This window comes from Equus asinus, chromosome 2 (assembly GCF_041296235.1).
Source record: "Equus asinus isolate D_3611 breed Donkey chromosome 2, EquAss-T2T_v2, whole genome shotgun sequence".
Classification (NCBI taxonomy): Eukaryota; Metazoa; Chordata; class Mammalia; order Perissodactyla; family Equidae; genus Equus; species Equus asinus.
In genome coordinates, this window is record NC_091791.1 from 163,633,401 (window position 1) to 163,644,508 (window position 11,108).

At 35.8% G+C, this 11,108-nt stretch overlaps 1 pseudogene; it reads left to right on the top strand.

Moving 5' to 3' along the window:
- Positions 1-8,904: 8,904 nt before the first annotated feature.
- Positions 8,905-9,897, top strand: LOC106833332 (olfactory receptor 11H6-like; annotated as a pseudogene).
- The last annotated feature ends 1,211 nt before the right edge of the window (positions 9,898-11,108 follow it).

Sequence of the window (11,108 nt, forward strand, 5' to 3'; positions counted from 1 at the left end):
AGGTTAGTTTAATATAAGCTGCTTAGTCATGAACGTAAGCAGAGTTTTTTTTTATTATGTCTAAATTCATACATTCTCACTTTTTCCCTCACATTCAGAAGATGATCTTGTAGCATAACCATGCAAAAGCCCACAAATCAGAGACAAGCGGATACAGGGACTGGTATAAACACAAGTCTGAGATGTAGACCTGCTTTTCTGTTCATTGCAAACAGCTCCACATATCAGAGGATTTGCCCTTGCAAGCGAGGCAGGGTGCTCACAGTAAAATCAGAGGTAATACCAGGACCACAGAGATCAGATTTAGGCCTTTTGTTTTTCAATGTAGCCATTCAGCAATTGTAGATCAGTAAAAATATTTAATTAGCATTTGTATTGGTAACTTAGGCTGGTTCCTGAGCTTCCTCCTAGGCCCTGAATGGAAGGTCATCCTATTATTGAAGTGTTGTTACCATTTCAACTACTGGATTTTTGCAGGGGAAGAAAATGAGGATTGGGAATCAGGAGTGATTTTCTGAGGATATTAATTTTAATGGTAAAAAACAAAAATTTCCTATCCACCACACTTTTCACTGGCTCAAGTTACTTCTTTTTCTTTTTTCTTACTGGCTAATCCTATACTTCTATTTTAGAAGTTCTCAATTATTTGCCAGTCAAACAACGTTTGTTCCCTTAATATACATAAAGCTCTGTAAACAGTAAGACAACAGGACAACATCCCAAAAGGAAAATATGAAAAAAATATAAACAAATTACATACAGAAAAAACTCTTAAACATATGGAAAAAACGCTAATAAATTCAAAAAAGGAAAAAGGTATAATTAGCCTACAATATTGTTAAAAAGGGAGACAATGGGCCCAAAATGGAAACACTTGTGTTAGGCCCTGCAGCAGTAAACCAAGACTTCCTACCTAACCTAATTACAGTTTCAACTCCCCTCAGAAATGTGACCTTTAATCAGCCAACCTGAAACTTCCTGGTCAGCACTAGGAAATTTAGCAATAGAGCTCTTCTGTTCCCCTTAGGAGGGAAACCTTGCCTAAATCAATGCATTCTTTGCTAGTAATTTCCTCTTTTCTACTTCCTCTTTGCCTTTAAAAAACCTTTCCTTTTCTACAACTAGACGGAGTTCCTTTCTCTTTGTTGCATGGGATGCTGCCCTATTCATGAATTGCTCGATAAAGAACATTCAAGAATATTCAATCAGCATTGTTGCAATAGCAAAATGTTGAGAAAAATGTCAGTTCCCACTAATAGAAGACTAGTTAGATGAGCTATGGTTTCCATACAATGGAATACTGTGTCTTCAATTTTACAAAATACAAACAGCTCTATATGTAATATCTCCAAGATTTACAGTAGAGTGAAAAAAGCAAAGTGAGCAGAGAGTGGGGCTACCTTTCACTATCTCTTGAAGAAGATCCAGAGACTGATAACAAGTGTTGCTTCAGGTGAGGAAAATCTGATGCCTGAGCAGCAAGAGAGTAAAAGAGACTTATTTTCTTCACACACTCTTGAAATTTTTCAATTCTTTGCCATGTGCTTGTATTATTTATATAAAAATAAATAATAATACAGTTGTTTTTAAACAAAGAATAGCTTGCTAGAGGAATTTTCTGATAAGTAGTTCTAGAAAATCATTTTTTCCTCCCACAATTCTAGGGTTCCTTAGGAGTCTATTCATTTATAGAAAGGTTGAAAGAGCATCCTAAGAACACCTTAATATTATTTCATTCAGACTTTTTGGTACTTTAGAGAAAATACGAGAAATGTCTTTCTCCTCTTAGGACTTATACAGATATACTGTGACAAAATGTATCTAGTTTATCACTTTTATATTTAGACATCCTCCCCTTTATTGTTCAATTATATATTTTTATTGCTGTTGTTGGGCACCTACAATACTAGACATAGCCAGGAAATAAATTTGATACAAAAGTATGTAAGACACATTTTTGTTCCCTCATGGGACTTGTAGTCTCATGATAGAGATATATAATAAAATTGCAAGGGTTTTCTTTTTATTTAAAGGTAAAAGTGCAGTGAAAAGGGAAATAATAAGTACTGTGGAAGATCATGAGGACATTTGTGTAAGAATGAATTTCTCTCATGTGAGAGAGAATCTAAGCATAGCTAATTATATGGCAATACCTTTTTGCAAGTGTACCTCAGGTTATAGAAGAGAAATGTTTCTGGAAATTCTCTGTAAGCCACCATATGACTAGCTACTCCTAGAGATTATTAATGAGTTCCCCAAAACAAAATGTTTGACTAAAAATATAATTTGAATTAAAGTCCAAACGATAATATAGTTTAAAAATTTTAAGTAAACACAGGCTTTAGTAATAGAACATTGGATTATTTCAATTTACCATTCTTCTAAAAATAAAGGAAAATATTGAATCTAAAAAAAAATAAAACTTGAAAACACTAACAATCAGAAAAGACCATAGGAAACTCCTAAGTCAATTTTTTTTATGAAAGTCTGGGCACCGAGCACTAAAAATCATTCATGTTCAGATAGCACTTGCCTATAGTTGAAATCCTTATATTTCATAACAATTCCTGGCTGTAGAGATAGAGATGGGAACCCAGGGCTCACGTAAACTTCGAGCCCTAGTGGTCTTCATCCTCAAGTAAACATGACCCAGAACTAAACTTGACATGACTGAGACAGAAAACCAAAAATTAGCTATCCCTCGAGGTCTGTAGCCATGGTTCAACTGTCGCTTGTGTTTACACACACCATTTTCCTGAATTTCCCCAATATATTGCCTGCAATATATTCTCCTTCTGGTTATATTTAACTTTCTAATAAAAAAGCTGTCATCCCCTTCCTTTTGTTTGTCTTCATAAATGGACAAACGCACACATCCACACACACACCCCTTACACTCCCAGGGTTCTTAAAAATTTTTTTTAAGTATTTTAATTCTCCAGGATAGACTATATCTTAGGCCTCAAAACAGTCCTAATAAATTTTTTAAAATTGAAATCATACATATCTTTTCCAGCTACAATGTAATGAAACTAGAAATCAACAGCAGAAGGAAAACTGGAAAATCCACAAATAAATGGAAATTAAACAATGAACTTTTAAACAACCAATGGGTCAAAGAAAAAATGACAAGGGAAATTATAAAACATCTTGAAACAAATGAAAATGAAAACACAACATACCAAAACTTATGGGATACAGAGAAAGCAGTGGCAATAGAATCATTTTTAACTATAAAGCCTTACATTGAAAAAATTATAAAGATCTCAAGTCAAAACCCTAACTCTACACCTTAAGGAACCAGAAAAAGAAGAACAAACTGAACCCAAAGCTAGCAAAAGGAAGAAAATACTCAAGATTAAAGTAGGGGTAAATAAAATAGAGAATAGAAAATCAACAGAGAAAATAAATGTTTTGAAAAGATCAACAAAAATGACAAGCCCTTAGCTAGACTGACAAAGATAAAATGAAAGAAGACTCAAATAAAATCAGAATGTGGGGACATTACAGCTGATTTTTTAGAAATACAAATGTTCATAAAATAGTACAATGAACAAGTATCCATAAAAAAAATGGTTAACCTAGATTAGATTGATAAATTCCCAGAAATTCACTACCTACCAAAATGAACCATGAAGAAATATGCAATCTGAATAGATCTATAACCAGTAAGGAGATTAAACCAGTATTCAAAAACCTCCTAACAAAGAAAAGCCTATATCCAGATAGCTTCACTGGTGAATCTATCAAACTCTTGTAAAAAGAATTAACACAATCCCCAAAGTCTTCAAAAAAAATTGAAGACGAGGGAACACTTCCTACATCATTCTGTGAGGCCAGTATTACTCTGATGTCAAAGCCAGACAAAGACACTACAAGAAAAGAAAACTACGGACCAATGTCTCTTGTGAATATGGATGCAAAAATCCTCAAAAAATACTAGCAAACCAAATTCAACAGCATATTAAAAGGATTATACACCATGACCAAGTGAGGTTTATTCCTGCAAGGTTCACCATATGAAAATAAATCAACATAATACATCACATTGATAGAATGAAAGAAAAACCAGATGATCATCTCAATCGATGCATAAAAGGCGTTTGACAAAATTTGGCACCCTTTCATAACAGAAACACTCAACAAGCAAGGAATAGAAGGAAACTACCTCAACATAATAAGAGTCATATATGAAAAACCCACAGTGAATGTCATACTCAACAGTAAATCAATAGTAAAACAAAAAAACAACAAAATTGAAAGCTGTTCCTCTGAGATCAGGAACAAGAAAAGGATGACCAGTTTCACCACTTCTATTCAACATAGTATTGAAGTCCTAGCCAGAGCCTTTAGGCAAGAAAAAGGAATAAAATCAATCCAAGTCGGAAAGGGAAATTTTCTCTGTTCACAGATGATGTGATCTTATATATAGAAAAACCTAAAGTTACGCTTTCACAGAGACAAACGAAAAAAACCTGTTAGAACTTATAAACAAATTCGGTAAAGTTACAGCATATAAAAATCAACAAACAAAAATTAGTTGCAGATTTATACACTAACAATGAACAACATGAAAAGGAAATGCAGGAAACAGTTTCATTTATGGTAGCAACAAAAAGAAGAAAATACTTAGGAATAAAGTTAACCAAGGAGGAAAAAGACCAGTACACTGAAGACTACAAAAAGTTGCTGAAAAAAAAAATTAAAGGCACAAATAAATGGAAAGACATTATATGTTCATGGATTGCAAGGTTTAATATTGTTACGATGTTAATATCACCCAATATGATTTACAGATTCGATGTAATCTCTAACTAATCCCAATTATGTTTTTTGCAGAAATAGAAAAATATATTTTAAAATTCATATGGAATCTCAAGGGACCCCATAAGTCAAAACAATTTGAAACAAGAACAAAGTTGACAGTCTCACAATTTTTTATTCCAAAACTTACTTCAAAGCCACAGTAACCAAAAGTGTGGTATTGGCATAAAGACAGACATGTAGACCAATGGAATAGAATAGAGAACCCAAACATAAATCCTCACATTTACAATCAAATTCTTTTTCACAAGGATGCCAACACCATTCAATGGGGCAAGGACAGTCTTTTTAAAAAAATGGTACTGGGAAAACTGGATATCCACATGCAAAAGAACTAAATTTCATCTTTATGCTGTTGTGCTCAAAAATTAATTCCAAATGATTCAAAGACCTAAACATAAGACCTAAATCTATAAAACTCTTAGGAGAAACATAACCTTCATGACACCGGATATGGCAATGATTTCTTGGATATGACATGAAAAGCACAGGCAGAAAAAACATAGATTTATTGGACCACAGCTGAAATAAAAACTCACTCCTAAACTCAGTACTCTTCTCTACCTGAGCTCTTGCTATGATGAATTCATTTCCCCCTCAGGTTCTCTGCCTCATTTTATTTGTTCTCCTTCCCCTGATTTCAATGAGAAAAATTCATACTTCCCACCTCTGGGCCATTTACAGTGATAAACTTTCATTTTCACTAATATTGCAGCACGTAAGTCAACTACATTAAAAATCTGCTCTCACATAGGCTACATTTTTTCGCACAAATGTGTTCAAGCTATATGTAAAATTCAGAAAAGAGATTGTTTGCCTCGTGGTGAATAATGCAAAATTAAGTAAACTATGTCTAGACAACCATCTTGTTTACTTTAAGTGCTTACAGGTTTGGCACCAAGAATAAGGTCTACTTTGGGAAGATGACACACACGTACACACACACTCTCACACAGAGGCACACACATTGTTTCTCTTTCTTCTTTCACGTTAACCCCCACTGGCACCTCTCTCCAACCCCACTCCCCAGGCTGATCAGTTCCTTAGATGAAGGATAGCTCCACAAACAGGAAACTTTTCCTGGCCTCTCTTGGATATTTATCTCCACCTCTGCGTCTCACTAGTTAAATCACTCGGGGAAATATAAACAGACATAGCTAGGATTAGATGCATACATAGAAATACATGCACAGGGAACAAGGTGTCTCCCAGAGAGCACACCGGGGAACTGTGGACTCTATTCAGGAGAGACTTGTAAACTCTTAGTAATCACTTACATGAAAAATACATTTCATTTGGTTAAGAATATCAAAGGAAGCAAGTCTCTGGAGCCACAAATACTTCTCTCCATCCAAGAAGGAGCTTTTAGATTGTGTAATGAGGACAGTTTTGTGGCTAGAGTTTCTCTTACATCTTCCTCTTGGAGCCAGAAATACCATCCGGTATGTAGAGAAAGTCTGCCTGCATCAGTGCATCACTGATCCTGTACACCCACTGATGTCGGATGCTAGAGCATGCTGGTTCTTCTGTAAATCCATCAATTCTATGTTCCTTTGTTCTTTGTAGGAACGTGTTAGGCCCTGAAATTCTCTTCTCCCAGCACACTCTTGAGGCGTGCCCAGGGTGATATACTCACATTAAGGGCTCTCTGTGGTATCACAGAATGCCCACTATACAACTCATTTAGGGAAAATAGTGCTCAAATGTCTTGGATGTTTTTTGAGGAGCATTAAATTTCCTTAGTCAGGGTGCAGCTTAAGTCTTATGGCACTTTGTTTCTAATATCTAAGTTTTGATTGACAAATATCCTTCAGCAAGAGCAATTAAAGTAGGTTATTCTATTTTTTTCAGAGTTGTTGGCAAGTGACAAGTAGCAAGTGGTAACTGAGAAAGAAGTAGTAGACCAGTAGACTCTCTGGTCCTTTGGATGTATCTACAGTTTAACCTTAAAAATATAAATATAAAGGAAGAAGAATCCCTGCACTTATAATTTAAAAAGTGCTCTTCCCTGGGCAAGTGGCTTAAATCTCAAGCAAATGGTTGGGGGTCATGGAGGAGGATCTGGCTTCCTTATCAGTTCATACAGAATAGATTGCCCAGACTCCTCACTCCTCCTATTTTCTTCGACTGTTCATTTGTTGTATCACTCAAGATAGATAGAAAGATGAAAGAAGTGAATTTAAATTCATCATTTGAGCTACTAATAGATGTACTTTTTTTTGGAGATGGAAGTGATAGAAAGGAATGCAGTGAGATTTCAAATTACCGGTGAAGTTCATTTATCCATCTTTCTCTGATCCTGTGTTCCACAGGTAACTAAAATTTCACTGCGGCTCAAATGTAAAAAGGTCTTGGACATTATTAACTCAAATGAACAAGTGGGAGTTAAGACTTATGAGGTCTGGATCCAGGTCAAAAACCATGAACTGGAATTATGTTTCTCTTTGTGGTGCCAAGAACTTCCTGGCCTGGGGGTAGATTAAGTCAATTCATATTGTATATCTCTGTCTACTGTCTTGAAAAACCGAAAATATCTCCTTTCTGTCAAATACAGTTTGCTATCATGCTACTACCCTCACTAACTTAGATTTATCTAAGTTATTCCTAACTGCAATATCTTTTTCAGGCCCACAGCATACAGGTGGGCATGCTATGAAACATATTTCAAGGTAGCCCCTGTCACACAGAGACATGAGTGTACAGGTGTAGGTGGCAGACTTGATTGCTTTCATAAAGAAGAAGTTCCAAAAGGAGGGGAATTTTATTTTTCATATTTACCATGGTACCCCAGAACTTAGCACACTTCTGGGAATATAATAAACAGTGAATAAACATTTGTCAAATGCCTAAATGAATAAGTAAATGATAACGTGCTACCATTTAAATTGAGCATTCAAATTTATTTTAATTGTAAGCCCAGTAACAATATTTCCAAACAAAAATGACAGCATGTGGTCTGCCAAATATAGGTATAGTTAGGAGAAGTGTATTTGAAATTACAACTGTCCTAGCAATTTTGATCCATATGGTCATCATAACAATAGTCATTGAACTAAATCACTTGGAGAAAATATAGATTTTCATAAAAATCATGTTTATTAGAGAGAATATGTTTCATTATTCTAAAAACATTGTTAATAAATACAAGTATCTAAAATTGCCTTGGCAATAAAACATTTATCCTCTGAGTTTGCTCTAGGTTTGATCAAATACTGAGAAGCAGGCTTCTTTCTCTCTGAAGATTTTACACATGGCATAAGGATACAATTTTGTGAGTATCTTAAAAGTGACATTAATAAATAATATGTTCAATTATCCTATATTTGTAGTCAATATGCTGCCAAATTTAAAATATCGATGGAGCTTACCAAGCCAAAAATCTTGAACTTTAACCAGGAAACTTTAGAAATAGGAAAGATATATAGAAAAACTGTAGAAATAAATAGAAAAACTGTAAAAATACACCTGGACCAATAGTTTTAGGAAGGTTGTTAGCAAAATATCCAAGTCTATAGTCCTGTCTGAACTCCCAACTCTTAATTCAGCCACTATGAGAAAGACTTTTCTGGTCTCAGCACATCTTAGAGTGACCCCTCAATTCGTTAGTTAATTTAAGTAAAAGCAAGATGATGAGTGGAAATGTTGTGGTGTTCAGGGCTTACTTCCTAGCAAAAATGAAAGCACATTGTTTTATATACTACAGAAATTGACATACTCAGCTACAAGTTACCTCGAGGACCTCATCATGATGGAAAGCCCCCCAAGTGCAGCTTAGGGGGAAACAAACCAGGGAAAATGGTGGCCTCCAAAAGAAATCATATTTGAATATGGAACATTTGAAATGGAGTATGGTTTGTTCCAAGCCAGTCTCCATATGGGCCAGTGTATCTAAGAGTTACTGTCTTTTCTCAGTTAAATAAACCCTTCAAATCTCTCTGAACTTCAGTTTCCTTGTCTGTAAAAGAGAAGGATAAAGCATAGCTTCCTTACAGTTCAAACGGTCATTAGGAAGACCAAATGAAATAACTTATGCAGAAATACTTCATACATTTTCAAGCAACCTGTTAGCAAAAGCTATAAATGTTCATTGTTATTCACTCTTTGGTTACCTGTTTCTCTAACAGCTTTGGGATCCCAGAACACAATAATGCATTTTATGACTGCGTTTGTCCTCCTCGGTTTCATTTGTCAAAGTGAGATGCAGAACTTCTTCTTCTCATTAATTCTGGTGGTATATCTCCTGACCCAGCTGGGGAATGGGGCTATTGCCTCTGCAGTGAAAATGGGACAGGCAACTTCATAGGCCCATGTATGCCTTCTTGGGAACCTTTGTCTTCCTAGAGATTTGGAACGTTTCTTCCACTGTCCCGAACATTGGATCAACATCCTCTCTGACACCAAGACCATCTCCTTCATTGGCTACTTCCTCCAATTCTATTTCTTTTTTTCACTGGGTACAACAAAGTATTTCTTCTTATCAGTTAAGTTTTATGATCAGTACCTGGCCATCTGTCATCCACTACATTACCCCTCTATCATGACTGGGAAGTTCTATGTGATCCTAGTCTGTGTTTGCTGGGTGAGTGGATTTCTCTGCTCTCCAGTCCCCATTGTTCTTATCTCATAACTTCCCTTCTGTGGGCCCAACCTCATTGACCATTTCATGTGTGATCCAGTCCCAATTTCTGTACTAGCCTGCATCCCTTCCCCTTCCACAGAGCTTATCTGTTACACCTTCAACTCAAGGATTACCTTTGGGCCCTTCCTTTCCATCTTGGGATCTTACACTCAGTACTCAAAGCTGTGTTTCATGCTCCCTCTGGTGCTGGTTGAACTAAAGCTTTCTCCACATCCGAGTCCCACCTAATGGTGGTGTCATTATTCTGTGAAAGCCTTATGATGATGTATGTGAATCCAACATTAGGGAACCCAGCAGGAATGCAGAAGATCATCATCACTTTGGTATACTTAGCAGTCACTCCACTTTTAAACACCCCTATCTCTAGTCTTTGAAACAAAGACATGTGAGATGCCCTAAAGAAAGTCCTGGGATTAAGAATTGACCAGAACTGAGACATTGTTGAAAGAGAAGGAGCAATTGTCACTTCTGACTTTACTTATTGATAACAACAATAGAGACTGGCCTCAGTAAGTCATATTTTGTCTCTTGCTTAAGTAGAGGGACAGTCTTATTTTTCACAGTTCCTTAGCAGTTCAAGTTGAGCTGATTGATGATAAATGCTCAATAAAACATTTTAAACATGCATGACCTCACTGAGTAATTATATGGTGTTATTATATATGTTCTTTTTCTGTGAAGTATCTTTACTGGTTTAATCTTAGCTGGTAGAGGGAATCAAATACACATGCACCTGGAGCCTTTCAAAGGAGGGTGAAATCTTGTAAATTCAGAAAATAAATATTCTCAAAGGCAAAAGGGCAAGGTGCCACACAAAAACAAACAAAAAATAAACACCTAGTAACGTAAGCTTTCCATTGTTTGAGGCTTTCACATCAAAAACACTGTATGCTTCATATTTCTACCGCTTAAAGATAAAATACAAACTCTTCTTTCTGCCATTCAAAGCCCTCACTCAATACTCTGCTCCATTCGGCCTTCTCTCCTACTGATCTACTGTCTAAGCCCTGCACTGCACAGTAGCCAATCTTCTTATTTTACCTTAAATACATTTTCTCCCAATTGAGCAACTTTACTCATAGTGCTTGCTCTCCATATCAATTGTGACAGCCCCATCACCAATTGTAATGGGAGTAACAATGCCTTACACATATTTTATGCCTCTCAGAAGGCTGTAGGGCAAAGTTTTAGTCAGAAAAGTATTGAAAGAAAATTATACGAAGAATAAATTCCATTTTTGTGCCCAAACACCATGCTAAACAGGAAACCCATCAGCTGAGAGGCCAATCTATTTAAAATGAGAGTCCATCCTTTTAGTTAAGGCCATACTGAGAATTAAATTAGGTGCGCTAGGAAGAGAGGCCCACTGGTGCTAGGTGATGAAGTAATCTAGCACGGTGTTTCTCAAACCTTTCTACAACCAAAGCATATTTGGCAACAGTGGTCAGAAAATACTTGTAGACAATATTTGCGGACAATATTTGCATTTGCAGGCAATATTTCTTTGAAATGCAAAATTTTATTTTAAAGATATCATTAATTATACCTTCTGACTCAATGTACATACATATTTGGTGTAATACAAAATTATCTTTCCTGAGTAAAATTGTCCATTCAGGAGTACATTTAATTAGGGGCTTTGTGT